The sequence below is a fragment of the Triturus cristatus genome, chromosome 10 (assembly GCF_964204655.1).
Source record: "Triturus cristatus chromosome 10, aTriCri1.1, whole genome shotgun sequence".
In the NCBI taxonomy this organism is placed as follows: Eukaryota; Metazoa; Chordata; class Amphibia; order Caudata; family Salamandridae; genus Triturus; species Triturus cristatus.
This window is the reverse complement of record NC_140593.1, coordinates 498,763,569-498,781,528: the sequence shown is the minus strand read 5'-3', so window position 1 is coordinate 498,781,528 and position 17,960 is coordinate 498,763,569.

Genomic DNA, 17,960 nt, shown 5'->3' with positions numbered 1-17,960 from the left:
ACTCGCTTCAATCAGCATTCCTGTGTCCAAGCTTTATCTTCAGGAACGCTTCAATTACCTGAACATTATTTGTTACAAATTCAACACTAAAAGCTCATAAGTCACCAACACGAAGGAGCTGCCCCGACTTGCGATACCGGGGGCCGGTTTCCCTTAATCTGTTTATGGAGAGCATGTGGGGGCATAATGCTAATCAGTGCTAAAATCATCGCAACACAAATGCAAACCCCCCAAACAAATTCCATGCACAAGCAAAATAAGAAAGACGCTGTGTAGTCTTTAACTTCAATAAATTCACCTTACTTCTACCTGTTCCTGAGTGAATTACTACAGACACCAACACCAAAAACGAAAAAAAATTCAAAGCCAAATACTTAACCACACTAGTAGTACGATTAAAACAGAATGTGCTCTCTAAAACTGACGGCTAATAAGATTTAGGGAACATTATTTATTACAAATTCAACACTAAAAGCTCACAGGTCACCAACACGAAGGAGCTGCCACGCTACTCCCGTGCAGCGTGATCGCTAACGGGGCACCCCTCTCCTGGTGACAACAACAACCCGTACCTGCACGGAAGGGATTTGCGGTACCGGGGGCCTGTTTCCCTTAAACTGATTGTGGAAAGCATGTGGGGGCATAATGCTAATCAGTGCTAAAATCCCTGCAACACAAATGCAAACATTAAAACTCACAGTGCACGGAAGGGATTTGCGGTACCAGGGGCCTGTTTCCCTTAAACTGATTGTGGAGAGCATGTTGGGCATAATGCTAATCAGTGCTAAAATCATCGCAACACAAATGCAAACTTAAAACTCACTGTTCACCCCCCAAAAAATACCATGCACAAACAAATTAAGAACGACACCAAAAACGAAAAATAGTTCCAAGACAAATACTTCAGCACACTAGTGGCAGGTTTACAGTAGTTAGGCGGTGCTGCATAGGCGTTCCCAAACAAATACAGGAGAAACTAAAAGACAGATTAACCGCTCAAAAGCAAAAGATTTAAGCTGACAAGCGACCAAACCAATAAAAAGGCAATAGACGGCAATAGGCGGAGTTTCACCACTGATACAGATTACTGGATGTCTCGGAGAATCAGAGCATGCGCCCTGCCTAGGCGAGACCTAACAAGGGAGTGTTAGGCTTGGCAAATGGGTTATTTGCCAAGTTGAATTGGCATTTTGAAACTGCTGACAGTCTGCAATGGCATGCCTGAGACACGCTTTAGAGAGTTGGTGTTGCAGCGCTCGCAATGTAAATTGTTTTATTTATTTATTCATTTACTTAACTCCATTCGGTTGTATTCCAGAGTATACCAGCCTCAACCCTGCCCCTCCCCCACCCCACCGCCCTGCAGCACTCCCTCGAGGAGCCGCCACTGATTAGTCGTACTCCTATGCAAACCCTACTCTGAGTATACCTATAATGTGTGTAGGTGTAAAGCCAAGAATCCCCCAAGGGACGATCCAGCACCATTACCTGGCGGGAGGGAATGTAGGAGCCCGTCTTGGTCATGAACTGACACTCTCTCATGGAGATGTCAGACCGCTGAGTGGTGAAGCCTCAGCATGCTGAGACCCTTGGTATCAGCTGATTTGCCTATCTTTTGGGATGCTCGTTATTTATAATAGAAAGCAACCTTGCGATGAGCGTATAGATTAGTGATGTTATCGGTATGTAGATAGCCCTGTCACCCCATGCATGAAGATAGAACAACATTTGTACATAGTGCATAGAAGGGCCTTGTACATTATGTTCGAGGCATCGTGATAATGTTGTGCGAAGCTAGATGTGTAAACAAAGTAGTTTCAGAGAAACTAATCCAACATTGTTATGCTTGCAAAAATGTGCAAAAGGTCACGGCAGAAATGTTATTGTGAAAAACATGACAATATAAGGAATGAGCCACTTTGGTACATGGGCCTAACCCATCCACATAACATGGGGAAAGACCACCTTAAGGTTGACAGATATAACTGTACCCATTGTCCTATAATAGTCTTGTTTTTACCTAAAGGATACTGTCTGAGATGACTGAACGATCACAGTCAAACATGGAGCTTTCTGAGATCAAATATATGAAACTATGTTGACCTTCCTTTTTAAGTTTACTTGTAATTAATTGCTTTCCACCTTTTCTCATTTTTTTTGGCTAAGATTTTGACAAAGCCATTTGCTTGTGCAAATAAAAGTCAGCAAATAGCTGTAGCCCTGCCATCTCTTGTTCACTAATATAGGTTGACAAGAGGTGTACACTGATGCTGTACTCTTGCATCTGAGTGGTGACAATGCCCTGCTCCAAGGCCTTTCTAAACACCACACTGGCCTCATTTAAGGGCATCATACATACTGCAGCATGCTTCATCAATGGCCTGAAGAAATATGGCAGCACCTACCTCACTTAATGGACATTCGTTGACTCCTTACTGGCATGCACTCTCAGTACCTTATATACTTTACCTCCTCCTCTCTGCTCCAAGGTAATTGCCTCCACTGTGACTGCTGCTGGTTAGTTAAGCATGTTTCCCACATAGCTTGGGACAGCAAAGACTCATGCTGGCAGACAAATGCACCTGTTGACAAACGCAATCAATCAATCAATCAAAGACATTTATAGAGCGCACTACATACCCGTAGGGTCTCAAGGCGCTTAGGGGGGGGGGTGCCGTTACTGCTCGAACAGCCAGGTCTTGAGCTTCTTCCTGAAGGAGAGGTGGTCTTGGGTCAGGCGCAGGTCGGTCGGGAGGGAGTTCCAGGTCTTGGCGGCCAGGTAGGAGAAGGACCTTCCTCCTGTTGTCGCTCTACGGATGCGTGGGACGGCGGCGAGGGCGTGGCTGGTAGATCGGAGGTGGCGTTTGGGAGCGTAGAAGTTGACTCGGTTGTTGAGGTAGCTCGGGCCTTGATCGTGTAGGGCTTTGTGTGCGTGGGTGAGGAGACGGAAGGTGATTCTCTTGTTGACGGGGAGCCAATGCAGGTCTCTCAGGTGTCCGGAGATGTGGCTGTTACGTGGGATGTCGAGGATGAGTCTGGCTGAGGCGTTCTGGATCCGCTGGAGTCTCTTCTGGAGCTTGGCGGTGGTTCCGGCGTAGAGGGCGTTGCCGTAGTCCAGTCGGCTGGTGACGAGGGCCTGGGTGACGGTCTTCCTGGTCTCCGTAGGGATCCACCAGAAGATCTTCTGTAGCATGCGCAGGATGTTGAAGCACGCCGAGGAGACGGCGTTGACTTGCTTGGTCATGGAGAGGGAGGAGTCCAGGATGAAGCCCAGGTTGCGTGCGTGGTTAGTCGGCTTGGGTGCGGTGCCCAGGGCGGGGGGCCACCAGGAGTCGTCCCAGGCGGTGGGCGTGGAGCCCAGGATGAGGACCTCCGTCTTGTCTGAGTTCAGTTTCAGGCGGCTGGTCATCATCCACTCGGCTACCTCCTTCATCCCTTCGTGTAGGTTGGCTCTGGCGGCGGTGGGGTCGTTGGTCAGGGAGAGGATCAGCTGGGTGTCGTCGGCGTAGGAGATTATGTTGAGGTTGTGTTGGCGTGCGATGGCCGAGAGGGGGCTCATGTAGACGTTGAAGAGGGTAGGGCTCAGCGAGGATCCTTGAGGGACGCCGCAGATGACTTCGGTGGCTTCTGACTTGTACGGTGGTAGGCGGACTCTCTGTGTTCTTCCGTCGAGGAAGGAGACGATCCATTCCAGTGCCTTCTCCTGGATTCCGACGTTGCTGAGGCGTTGCACTAGGGTGCGGTGGCAGACAGTGTCGAAGGCCGCGGAGAGGTCTAGGAGGATGAGGGCCGCTGTTTCTCCGTTGTCCATCAGGGCTCGGATGTCGTCGGTGGCGGCGATGAGGGCGGTCTCGGTGCTGTGGTTGGCTCGGAAGCCGGACTGCGAGGGGTCGAGGGATCCGTTCCTCTCGAGGAAGGCGGCCAGCTGTTGGTTGACGGTCTTCTCGATGACTTTGGCTGGAAACGGGAGGAGCGAGATTGGGCGGTAATTCTTGAGTTCGGTGGGGTCTGCTGTAGGTTTCTTGAGAAGAGCGCTGAGTTCGGCGTGCTTCCAGCTCTCGGGGAAGGTGGCGGTGTCGAAGGAGGTGTTGATGATGTCCCGCAGGTGGGGTGCGATGACAGCGTCGGCCTTGTTGAAGACGTGGTGAGGGCAGGGGTCGGTCGCGCAATCCGGAGTGGACGGAGTTCATCATGCGGACGGTGTCTTCGGTGCTGATCGGAGTCCAGGCTCGGAGGGCAGCGGTGGGCGGCGTGGCTGTGGTCGTGGCGTGCGTCGGTTGGGTGCTGAAGCTGTTGTGTATGTCCGCGATCTTGTTGTGGAAGTAGGAGGCGAGGGAGTTGCAGAGGTCTTGCGAAGGGGTGATGTCGTTGTTTCCGGCGTTGGGGTTGGAGATCTCTTTCACGATGTTGAAGAGTTCCTTGCAGTTGTGTGCGTTGTTGTCCAGCCGGTCCTTGAATGCAGTTTTCTTGGCGGCGCGGATCAGTTGGTGGTGCTTCCGGGTGGCGAGTTTGAGGGTGGTCTTGTTGTCCGGTGTAGGTTCCTTTCTCCAGACTTTCTCGAGGGCTCGGCAGTTCTTCTTGGAGCTCTTGAGTTCGTCGGTGAACCATGGGGCTTTCTTGCTGCCGGGTCTGCTGGGCGGGGTCCTCAGCGGGGCGAGTTCGTCCGCGCAGTTGCTGATCCACTTCGTGAGGTTGTCGGCGGCCTGGCTGGGGTTCGCTGAGCTGGCAGGAGGGTGCTGGCTCAGGGAAGCGGCGAGCTGGTCGGCTGTGATCTTGTTCCAGCTTCTACGGGCAACCTGTTGCTGGTGGTGGTGGATCGTCGTTCTTTCGAAGGTGAAGTGTACGCAGCTGTGGTCCGTCCAGTGGAGTTCTGTGGCGTGGCTGAAGGCGATGTCTTTGCTGGATGAGAAGACGGCGTCGAGTGTGTGTCCGGCGAGGTGGGTGGGGGTGCTCACCAGTTGCTTCAGCCCAAGGTTGGCGAGGTTGTCGAGCAGGGTGCTGGTGTTGCGGTCGTTGTTGTTCTCCAGGTGGAAGTTGAGGTCCCCCAGGAGGATGTAGTCGGCGGAGGGGAGGGCATGCGGGCTGATGAAGTCGGCGATGTCCTCGCTGAATTGAGTGCGTGGTCCCGGGGGTCGGTAGATCAGGGTGCCTCTGAGGGTGGTCTTCGGGTCGGTGTGGAACTGGAAGTGCAGGTGTTCGGCGGTGGTTAGGGTGTTGTCGGTGCTAGTCGTGATTCGGATGGTGTTCCTGTGGATGATGGCGATGCCTCCTCCCATCTGGTTGGCGGTGCGGTCCCTCCGGGTGATCTTGTAGCCCTCTGGGATGGCGATGGCGATGTCGGGCGCTGAAGAGGCGTTCATCCAGGTCTCCGTGATGAAGGCAACGTCAGGGGCTGTGGCGTCTAGGAGGTTCCAGAGTTCGGTGGCGTGTCTGTGGACGAAGCGGGTGTTGAGCAGGATGCACTTGAGGTGTTTGCTGCTGGTGTTCTGCTTGGCAGGTGCTGGTGCTGGGCAGGTCCGGATGCAGGTGAACTTGCAGGCGTGGCAGCTGAAGGGTCCGTGGGTGTGCTTCCGAGTCGCTCGGTAGCATCCCTGGGTCCCGCCGGTGTTGAGTGCGATGAGTGTTGCGGCGTCGTAGGACTGTCGGGTCGTCTTCCGTCGGTGGGGTCCAGGGGTCCTGGCACTGGGCGCGGTCCAGGCGCGGACGGGCGTAGACGGGCTTGCCTTTGGCGCGCCTTCGGCGCTCAATCGGCGCGCCCGCTGCGCGTGACCGCTGCGCGTTCGCACGGTCGCCATATATGGCGAAGTGCGCGGGGGGGCAGAGCAGCTGGGAGGCGGGAGCGGGGAGGGTACAGAAGGCAAAAGGGGCGGGGTTAGCGGCTGTGGCGGGAAGCGGGGAGCGGGGAGGGAGGACGGAGGGGCCAAACAAAGCAAGCAATACAGAAGGCAAAAAGCAAGTTACAGGGAGACAGGCAACAAAACACAATACAGAACAGCAAATACGAAGGGGGCTGGTCAGGCGGTCACGGAGCACGCCGCTGGAAGGCAGGGGGCGTGGTCACGCGGCGGAGGCTCGGCTAGCGAGGCAGCGAGGCAGAAGGCGGGGAAGACGCATGCAGCAGCTGGTGGCCGTGCGGCGCGGGGGTGTCCTAGAGCTAGGTCACACTCACCTGCGTCGCACGGTCGCCATATATGGCCAAGTGCGCGGGGGGGCGGAGCAGCTGGGAGGCGGGAGCGGGGAGGGTACAGAAGGCAAAAGGGGCGGGGTTAGCGGCTGTGGCGGGAAGCGGGGAGCGGGGAGGGAGGACGGAGGGGCCAAACGAAGCAAGCAATACAGAAGGCAAAAAGCAAGTTACAGGGAGACAGGCAACAAAACACAATACAGAACAGCAAATACGAAGGGGGCTGGTCAGGAGGTCACGGAGCACGCCGCTGGAAGGCAGGGGGCGTGGTCACGCGGCGGAGGCTCGGCTAGCGAGGCAGCGAGGCAGAAGGCGGGGAAGACGCACGCAGCAGCTGGTGGCCGTGCGGCGCGGGGGTGTCCTAGAGCTAGGTCACACTCACCTGCGTCGCACGGTCGCCATATATGGCCAAGTGCGTGGGGGGGCGGAGCAGCTGGGAGGCGGGAGCGGGGAGGGTACAGAAGGCAAAAGGGGCAGGGTTAGCGGCTGTGGCGGGAAGCGGGGAGCGGGGAGGGAGGACGGAGGGGCCAAACGAAGCAAGCAATACAGAAGGCAAAAAGCAAGTTACAGGGAGACAGGCAACAAAACACAATACAGAACAGCAAATACGAAGGGGGCTGGTCAGGCAGTCACGGAGCACGCCGCTGGAAGGCAGGGGGCGTGGTCACGAGGCAGAGGCTCGGCTAGCGAGGCAGCGAGGCAGAAGGCGGGGAAGACGCACGCAGCAGCTGGTGGCCGTGCGGCGCGGGGGTGTCCTAGAGCTAGGTCACACTCACCTGCGTCGCACGGTCGCCATATATGGCCAAGTGCGCGGGGGGGCGGAGCAGCTGGGAGGCGGGAGCGGGGAGGGTACAGAAGGCAAAAGGGGCGGGGTTAGCGGCTGTGGCGGGAAGCGGGGAGCGGGGAGGGAGGACGGAGGGGCCAAAGGAAGCAAGCAATACAGAAGGCAAAAAGCAAGTTACAGGGAGACAGGCAACAAAACACAATACAGAACAGCAAATACGAAGGGGGCTGGTCAGGCGGTCACGGAGCACGCCGCTGGAAGGCAGGGGGCGTGGTCACGCGGCGGAGGCTCGGCTAGCGAGGCAGCGAGGCAGAAGGCGGGGAAGACGCACGCAGCAGCTGGTGGCCGTGCGGCGCGGGGGTGTCCTAGAGCTAGGTCACACAGCACAGCACTGTCTGCATTCTTCTGCATCGCATGTGGTTGTCGGTGTCCAAGAGAGGTGGAAGAAGGAAGATGGGATCACCAACCACCATTCTAACACTTTGCTTGGGTCTCCACAGACCCAAGCAAGACGTGGAACACCTTGGTGACATGATAACAGTGGGAAACAACGTTTGTTTCTGACGGTGGTTCATCATAGCAATGAATATTCGTATTTCAATCTGGATATTCATGCTCAGGGGCGTAGCCATCAGTGGTGCAGCCAGTGCAAAGGCACCGGGACCCAGAGACAGTAGGGCCTCTATACCTGCACCAGCTGCTTTGCCTCACTTCTGTGAGTGCAGCCCTAGGCACAATATGTGTTCTCTATCAAGCAGCACCCTTAGCCTTACATGTAGATCCAAGTCCCCAGCATGTTTTAAACGGTACTTCAAGAAAGACGCTGTTGGAGTGGTTTTCAACTCTGCTGCCTGTGCTGTTATTGAACTTGACGATTGTTGATACGTTGATCAGTGGAGAGAAGGGTCTGCATTGAACATGTCCACATTTACTAAACAAGAATGCACTGTCTTTTGTTTGGAAAATGAACATATGGTGTTGCCCTACACTCTTTAAAAAAATATGCGCAGGGAGCGCAGGCATGCGGGCTGGTATGGACACATGGTAGTGACAGTAACTTGGGTTTTGTAATGGTATTCTTCAAGAGATTTGAACTATGTTGACTAGCTTTATGTTATAACACCATTTTACGTGTGTCACATTATTTTTGTTACACATCTGAGTACATCTTTTCTTAATTCAAATGTTATTTTGTATAGATGTCAGACAATCTCTTTTTGCAGGTTCACCCCGAATTTGTGGCCAACCTTTTGACTATTAGGTACTGGTGTAATGACTTTGCAGTCCACTGGACCCTGCTGTCCATATGTTTAATTGGTTTGCCCCCAATTTCTATTAAGTAACCTTACTTGTAAGTCTCTAGTGCTTGGTGCCAAGGGTACTCAGGGTCTGTAAGTTAAATGTCCTTTGTGAGCTGCAATACTAATTGTGCCACTACCACTGTGACAAAGTAATGCTTGCCTCCCAGTCTGTCACTGCAGTCTGGTAGCGCAGTATTAAACCGTTAAATCAACTTTGCCATTTAAAACAATGGCAAAGCTCAAACCTTCTTTTTCAATATCTATAAGTCACCCCTAAGGCAGACCTACTGAGCCTAAAGGCATGACATGTGTTTTATTAACTTTATGTGTTGTGACCCTAAAAATGCTGCATTGTCGTTTTTACTGTGGAAAGGCTACAACCCCCTTTGGCGACCATAGAATTACATGCTGACCACTCAGCAGTGATAACTTCTGAAAGGAACTACTAAATATGAGAGAAATAATGGGAGGTTATAAACCACCCATTATTTAAGGAGGAGGTGCAAAGGATGGATTCCCTGATTTTGGGGGACGTCTGGGAGGCTCACTATACGGCTATTTTTAATCCAAGTGGTCGCATTTTTGAGGTTCCAAGGGAGGACTTGCCCCAGGATCTAATAGCTAAAGGAATTAGCATGAAAGCCCCCGGCCCGGATGGAGTCCCATTGGACCTTTTTAAAGCTAACTCTACCCTTTGGGCCCCGTTATTAGATAATTTTTATTTTTATTTTTTGCATTTTTATTAGCGCAAACTCGACCCGAAGGTATCACTTTAAATGAGCACCGTATTTACATTACACATTCAGGCACGGGAAGATTAAGAACTTGCCCAGAATCACAGGATGTGGACGCGACCTCGAGGCTCGAACTCTGGTTTCCAGCACCAAAGTCGGCAGTGTAGCCGACGGATAGTTGGTCCTATCCCGGCATCCTGGAAGGAGGCCATAGTGGTCCCTGTTTTTAAAAAGTGTAATAGGAGTGACCCATCTTGCTACAGGCCAATCTCCTTAATAGATGCAACTGCATAACTGTTGGGTAGGGTTCTCCTTGCTAGATTGGAAACCTGGGCGTTAGATACAGGGATACAGGGATAATTGTTAGATCACAGTATGGCTTCAGGAGGGGTATGGGAATCAACGAACAGTGCCTCAACTTGTCTCTGATTATGGGCAAGTACATGCGGGCCAGGAAGGGTTCTATCCACCTGGCCTTCATGGACTTGTGCAGCACGTTCGATACTGTAAACCAGGATAACTTGTGGGCGCTGATGGGAAACATGGGCGTTGAGGAACCCTTCGTCTCTCTTCTTCGAAGGCTTGATGCTTCTACATCCGTAAGCATTAGATATGGTCCCAAAGGTGAAACAACTAGTCCCATTCCATCGACTGAGGGTGTTCGTCAGGGATGCATCTTGGTCCCTTTTCTTTTTATTGTCTACACTAATGGTCTTCATGCTTACCTGTCAGAGAAAGTTGTTGATTGCCCAGGTATTGGGTGTACCCGGGTCCCACTTCTTTCTTATGCGAACAATACTGTCCTGATGGCTTTAACAGCAAATGGCCTACAAAAATCCCTTGATGCGTTTTCTGATTTTATGTTATCGCTTGATTTAAAGGTTAACTTTGTGAAATCTTACATGATGGTCTGTGGACTTAGGATGACAGGCTGCCCTGTAGACAGAGTCACTCCTGAGGCGGAAGCCGGGAGCTCCAGACAGAAACCTTCGTATTTTAAAAATTGTATGTTGTGATTTTAAAACTGCCTGACTTATTTAGCAAACCCTGACACCAACCTCAGCTACGCCGATCAGCTGATTTACTTGCTGGAATCGGATAAAACGCTCGTTTCTCTGCCGCCATTTCCACGAGCGAGGAGCCTAGAGACACGCCCATCTCTGTTGGCCACGCCCCTTTCACAAGATAAACAGAGCGCGCTGACTACTAGCGCTGCCCTGTAGACAGAGTCACTCCTGAGGCGGAAGCCGGGAGCTCCAGACAGAAACCTTCGTATTTTAAAAATTGTATGTTGTGATTTTAAAACTGCCTGACTTATTTAGCAAACCCTGACACCCACCTCAGCTACGTCGATCAGCTGATTTACTTGCTGGAATCGGATAAAACGCTCGTTTCTCTGCCGCCATTTCCACGAGCGAGGAGCCTAGAGACACGCCCATCTCTGTTGGCCACGCCCCTTTCACAATATAAACAGAGCGCGCTGACTACTAGCGCTGCCCTGTAGACAGAGTCACTCCTGAGGCGGAAGCCGGGAGCTCCAGACAGAAACCTTCGTATTTTAAAAATTGTATGTTGTGATTTTAAAACTGCCTGACTTATTTAGCAAACCCTGACACCCACCTCAGCTACGCCGATCAGCTGATTTACTTGCCGGAATCGGATAAAACGCTCGTTTCTCTGCCGCCATTTCCACGAGCGAGGAGCCTAGAGACACGCCCATCTCTGTTGGCCACGCCCCTTTCACAATATAAACAGAGCGCGCTGACTACTAGCGCTGCCCTGTAGACAGAGTCACTCCTGAGGCGGAAGCCGGGAGCTCCAGACAGAAACCTTCGTATTTTAAAAATTGTATGTTGTGATTTTAAAACTGCCTGACTTATTTAGCAAACCCTGACACCCACCTCAGCTACGCCGATCAGCTGATTTACTTGCCGGAATCGGATAAAACGCTTGTTTCTCTGCCGCCATTTCCACGAGCGAGGAGCCTAGAGACACGCCCATCTCTGTTGGCCACACCCCCCTCCGACACCCAAGCTCCTACTATAAAACCATGAATCCATGCCGGAGGCGCAGCGGACGGGCGCAGCGGACGCGACGATGGCGCGCTGAAGCCGCGCCAAAGGGGTGCCAGTCTGCGCCAGTCCGCGCCGGACCCGCGCCCAGGGCCCAAACTCCTAGCCAGCCACCACACCATCCTAGTAAGTCAATGAAATACTCTTCCTCCGATCTGTTAGAGATTAAAAACACCATGCTTCGGCAGGACTGCCCACATCTTAACCTAGACAAATATTCCAACGTGATTCATATAGCCTGCCCTAAATGCAATTTTAAACTCAATCATTCCCTTACTCAGATACCTCTAACTCCAGGGGCACCATGTAATGAGATCACATGCATTAAGTGCGCACTAGTGAACGCTAGATCTATGTGTAAACATAGAGAAGAGGTGGCCGAATTAATATCAGCACACAAATTGGATATCCTGTTTATAACAGAAACATGGGCCGATTTGGCTTCCGACCCCGATCTGGTGACAGCCGTCCCTGAGGGCTATTATATTGTCAGACAAGATAGACCGGCTGGAAAAAAAGGGGGCGGCCTTGCCATAATTCTACGGCTAAACCTAGCAGTAAAAACCGGAACCTCAGATACCATCCCTGCTGAAACATTATCCTTTTCTATCACGCTTTCCCCCACCCAAATGTTCAATCGGGTTCTGCTCTATCGTCCCCCAGCGTCCCGAACACCTTTTCTCCAATCCATTAGCACTTTATTAGAAACAGTGCCAGAAGTCTCTGACTTCACAATACTTGGAGATTTTAACTTTCATTTAGAAAATACATTAGACAAAGATACTCTGAGCCTGATTGAGGATTTCAAGGCCGTTGGCCTAAACCAGTTGGTTACTTCACCCACGCACAAAGCAGGTCACGTCCTTGACGGATTATTCACGAATAACCCGGCCATTACCCCCCCTACTGTTATTCCCATTGTATGGTCAGATCATGCAGCGGTGGTTTTCCACGCCTGTGTCAAGAAACACAAAAATTAACCCTCGGCAAAAAAGCAACAGAGGCCCAGTAGGGATTGGAAAAACATAGATATGAATATACTAGCCGAGAATCTTGAAAATACTAAACCATCCAAAGTGTCAGACTCGCAACTAGCAGCAAATAACTACAACCAATGGCTTACAGACACCTTTAATCAAGTAGCGCCTCTAAAGAGAGTGCGGTTAAATCGTCCAACACCATCAGCCCCTTGGTTCTCTGAACTGCTAAGAATAGAAAGACAGAAATGCCGCAATCTAGAAAGGCGCTGGCGAGTTAAATATGACAACAACGACAAAGAAAGATACAAACAGGCGCTATCAGGCTACAGGAAGATGCTAAGATTGGAAAAAAGCAAATATTTCTGTGAACAGATAGAAAAAGCACAGAACTCCAGTAAGCAACTACACCAGGTAGTGGCTACACTAACAACTATACCAACAGCCAATACTACTGAGACTACCCAAGACTTCTGTAATCAAATGGCTGACTTTTTCAGAACCAAGGTCACAGAAATCTTTGATAAATTTAATAACATCAAGACTGGGGAACTTTCAGATAGCACCAAGAACGTACAACTCACATCCTCCTCTCTGAATGAATTTCTCCCTCCATCTCTATCAGAAATAAAAGATCTCATTAAAACAACTATATCAGGTTCCCCTCTGGATCCTTGCCCACCAACCATCATCAAATTAACATCTGATGTGGTAGCACCAATCCTGGAGAACATCTGCAGTACCATCTGTGAATCAGGAAACTATCCTCAAAGTTGGAAAACTGCTATAATAAAGCCACTTCTAAAGAAACCTACCCTTAACACCTTGGAATTAAAAAGTTATCGCCCTATAGCAGCCCTTCCTTATCCATCAAAAATACTTGAAAAAGTTATAAACAAACAGTTGGCTAGCTATATTGATCATAACAACCTGTTAGATAACACCCAGTTTGGGTTCAGGAAAGGACATGGAACGGAGACGGCGCTCATTAAGGCTTCCGAAGAGATCAGACAGATCATGGACCAGGGTGGATCGGCTGTTCTGATCCTGCTTGATCTCTCGGCAGCCTTTGACACGGTCGATCACAACATCTTGATCCACCGTGTCACAGCCATGGGCATAAAGGGCAAGGCTGCGGAGCTTCTGGCTTCTTTCCTGGCTAACAGAGAACAGTCAGTAAAGATGGGGAATTTCTATTCACCAACGTTTATGCTGCCTTGCGGAGTCCCCCAGGGATCCTCGCTGAGTCCGACACTTTTTAACATCTATGTGTCGGACTTGGCGAGGGTCATTAAAACCCACGGAATGGGAGTGACTTTGTACGCCGACGATACCCAGTTGGTGTTGGCAGTGCATAAAAACGGGACCGAAGTGGCAGCCAACTTTCTGACGGGCATGAGAGCCATCAGTCACTGGATGGACAGTAATTGTCTAAAGCTGAACACCGATAAGACCGAGGTAATGGTGTTTGGAGACCTAAAACCATCTTGGTCTCCGATCTGGTGGCCACCGGAAATGGGCAACCCACCCATCCCAGTCTCAAAGGTCAGAAACCTAGGAGTGTTGTTTGACAACAAACTAAGTTTCACTAATCATGCCAATGCAGTAGTCTCCTCTTCCTTTTTTACGCTACGGAAAGTGAAAAAGTTACTACCTTACCTTCCCCTGTCTGCAGGGAAAACCCTGATGTCCTCCTTGGTGCTATCCAAGGTGGACTACTGTAATGGGCTTCTGCTGAATGCTCAGGAGCAGATCTTCAAAAAGTTACAAATGGTGCAAAACGCCGCTGCACGAATCTTGACCAAAACTCCCAAGTTCGCGCCTATCTCATCCGTCGTCTACCAACTGCACTGGCTCCCAGTAAAAAAAAGAACAAAATTCAAGGCTTTGTGTATTATATACAAGGCACTGAATAGCCAAGGACCCGACTTTTTTAGGGAATCACTGCAGCTGTATGTTCCCAAGAGAGCGTTAAGATCTGCCTCATCCGCATCCCTATGCATTCAACGAGTGAGAACAGTCACTTGGGGAGACAGACGTTTCTTGGTAGCTGCCTCGAGGCTCTGGAACTCCTTGCCCCATCACATAAAAAACAGCTCTTCACTGCTGCTCTTCAGAAAGCAAGTGAAGACTTGGTTATTCACTCAATAATGCACAGGAAGTGCCTCTCTGTCTGCCCAGCGCCGAGACACCATTCGTGGTATTTGTTCGCGCTCTAAAAGTTTAGAAAATAAATAAATAAACTAGAAACCATGCAGTTGGTTTAAAGAGGATTGACACAATGGAAAATTGTAATTACTTAGGGAAATTTTTAACAATAGTCTGAAATGGGTCTCACTTGTAACCTCAAAGACACATAATGTGGGCAGAGTGGTTGAGGGACTTTTTCGCTTTGCATCTAAATTGGGGCAAAAACCTGTGCCTGAACTTGTTACAGTAAATAAAGCCAAGTGTGTCCCAGTTGTAACATATGATGCAGGTGTTTGGGGATATCACAATACTGGTCAGTTGCATATTATGGAGAATACATTTGTTAAAAGGCTGTTGATGGCCCCAAACAGCGCCCCCACAAGATTTTGTCACCACGAGGTGGGGCTTGATTACGTTGACGATTGAATTAATGTTGCCCCTTTACTTTTATGGGCCAAAATCTGGTTATCGGAAGAGCTGACATTTACCAGAGACATTATTAAAGACTGTCTTAATTTTGACGGTGCTTTCCTGATCCCTTGGATACGATTTGTTAGAGATAGTTTTTACAAGTTGGATCTGGTACACTATTTTGATTGTCCCTCTAGTATCTGTGAAAACGCGAAAGGAATCATAAAAGAGGCCCATTCTATTAGGGCAAATATCCACCGCTCCCTAGTGGAGGCGGCAGGCCTCCCCTTGTTCATTTTTGCCCCAATTGCAATTTTATTTTTATTTTACCACAAACACTCAGATACGTTTTTATTTAACAAAATTCCGTTTACTGACTATACACTTTTTAGTGGCTTTCCCGATACAAGCCGGGTGGTCAAGAAACTTAGTGTCCTGTCCTTGTGACAACCTGGCAACTCAAAGCACAATGCACTTTATGCTTTTTTGCACCTTATACCTGGAACCTAGGAGGACATTTTTAGTTCCGATCCTTAAAAAAATGAGACCATGATCCTATATTGATGCATTTAATTGTCTGCATTCCCTGGCCACACTTGAAATATGTATAGGGGTCTCTAATTTTATTAAAGCGGCACTTGCCATTAGAAAACGTTATTAGCTGTTGTAGTTGTTCCGATTATTTTAAAATGTATTACTGAATTTTCTCAATGTGCTTCGTCCGTAACCAGATTTTAATCACTTATATTTTATTGTCCATTTATAATTCATGTGGGATTTTACGAATTGTTCTCTGTTTCTAAAGAGGTCATGTTAGCCTTGAATTGTATTGCTGAACTTATGTACTTTTATGGTTTTCTCTCGTAAAACCGAATAAAGTTATTTTTGATTTGATTTGATACTAAGTATGATACTTCAAGGTACCAAAAGAGCCAGTGCAATAAACCAGACTTGTCTGATTTTATGTACCTTTTCCAACTTTAGAAAGATTCCAGTTTTCAGTTGCACACAAGTTGCTGTCCTCAATATGGCCTCTACCTCCGAGGAAGAGTTGTGAACAACTCTTAGGAAGAGAAACAAAGGGCTTGTTGAGAGTAGAGAGATCTGACCTCCTGGCAGGATGGCCAGAGCGAGTGTGTACCCAAAAGATGAGCTTCAAAGGGAAAGCCGTCTATGTAGGGCAAATGGTAAACTCACATTGAAGGGGCTGCTCTTATGTTTTAGCAGACAGGCCAGCATCTTGGGCAGAGAAGGAGAAGCCATTGTCAAACCTGTTTTTCAAGGGTTGAGTGGCCCCGATAGCCACATCTCTGGATTTGGCTAGTGAGCACCACCCACCAAATAAAGGGTCTGCCATGTTGGAAGTGGGCAGACTAGTGCATTCTGTGCTAGCTAGATACCATACTTTGCAGGGAGTTTTCCTCAGGTGGGAGGGGACCTGGTAACCCATTGGCTAGTTAGTCACCATATCCCCATGGTTCATAGAGGGCATAAAGGTAGCACCCCTAGCACCAAGACCTCATATTACATCTTAACTGGAGACAGGACTGAAGAAGGACTGCCCTGCTGTTCCCTGGACCAGAGGCTGCACCAAAGGCTGGACTGCACCTGCTCCATATTGGGCTAGTAAACAAACCACTCTGCCTGTGGTGTTCCGCTCATGGAAAAGCCTTCCCCAACTCAAAGACAAAAAAGATGATTCCAAGAGTTGTCTGGCTGATCCTTTGAGAGCAAGCCAAAAGAGACTTCACCGAAGATGGATAATGAGGTACAGCTTGGAAGACCAAATCCTGGCCTTCAAACGTTGCCCCTGAGTCTGCTGATCCCGGGAGAGTTGTCAGAGTGCAGTTTGATCACAAAAGCATGGAAGGTAATGCAAGTTAAAGGGAACCTCTGGTTTTGCTGTAACCAGTAGACCTGTGACAACTGGTTTTGTGCTGGACTTCACCTGGACTTTGCGGGACATTCACCCGAGAGGTCAAAGTCACCCCTCTGTGTTCGTGGACCAAGGACTAGACACTGGTTCAGCATCCTCAGCATTCATAAGCATCTTCAGCATCCTGCTTTCCTTGCATCCGGACCACTCCACTGACTTCTATGGTGGTTCGCCCATAGGACCTGTAACTGGACTGGAGACTGCTTAAACCATGAGGTAACTGTTCAGCTGGACCACACTGGTCGGTGTGACTGGCTCCCTATTGGAGGTCAACCCCACAAGAGTGCCCTGATACATGTTCTCAAAGTACCTGTTGTGGCAAACCCTAATCTAGGTGTCACTGTAAATTACAAAAATGTATTGCATTTCGTGAGAAGCAATTGTCTTTTTAAAATTCATATCTCTAGAACCCTCTGGTGGATTTTTGTCACTGAGATGTCTATTTAAAAAATAAACATACAACCTATTAATATAAAATGGTGTCTGATTTTGATCATATTGCGTTTTCTTATTATACAACTGTTTCGGTACTTCTTAATGCTTAATGCTTGTTCCTTTGATAAAGCCTGACTTCACTGAGCCGCAACTACCTAGGACTGAGTTAAGGTTTTACAGACTAAACTGACAAAACCAGGTGCGGAATTGTGTCGTTATTACACAGTAAGGTCACACAACCACACCATGCACTAAGCTGCTTTCCTCATATCAGATTCAAAATTGAAATTTTCTCTTTAATGTTATGATAACAGTCATATTCTCCTTCAAAGTCTTGGCGAGGCATCACATTTGAGAGCGAATATTATTTAATTACAGTATATACAAAAAAGGTTTCTCTAATTGAAATGCAAACGAGACATTCAACTGCTCTGTGGTCTCTCCTATGCTAACATCCTAGCCTGCTAACAGGTGCCTAAAAGTCTCAATGAAAAGAGTAGCAGTCTTACTTTGAATTACTGCAGCAATATTATAGGTATAGAAATCCACAGCTAAAATAGCAAATACTTAACCAAAACAATGTGAATCCATCAATTCAAAATGAAGATGTAAACAAGCCCTGGAGAAGTGCAGTAGATGTGCAGTCTGCAAAAACAGTTTTTGTGCTGGCAGAGCCCAATCAATTATTTTAGTATTGTGGGATTTCAAACCCTCATCCTCTTGCTCTTCAACTTATTATCCTCTTTGTGGCTGTCGGGGTTGGGGCGTAAGTTAATAGGACAGTAAATGAATGTACACAGTCTGTAAGTCCAGCCTGCTCAGCCCTCTGTCCAGAACATTGCTGAAATTGTACGATTGCAGGGCGGGATGGAGGTGGCAGTGGTGGCTACCATGTACGGCAGATGGGGGGAGGGTATAAAAGAAGAAAAAGGACTTATT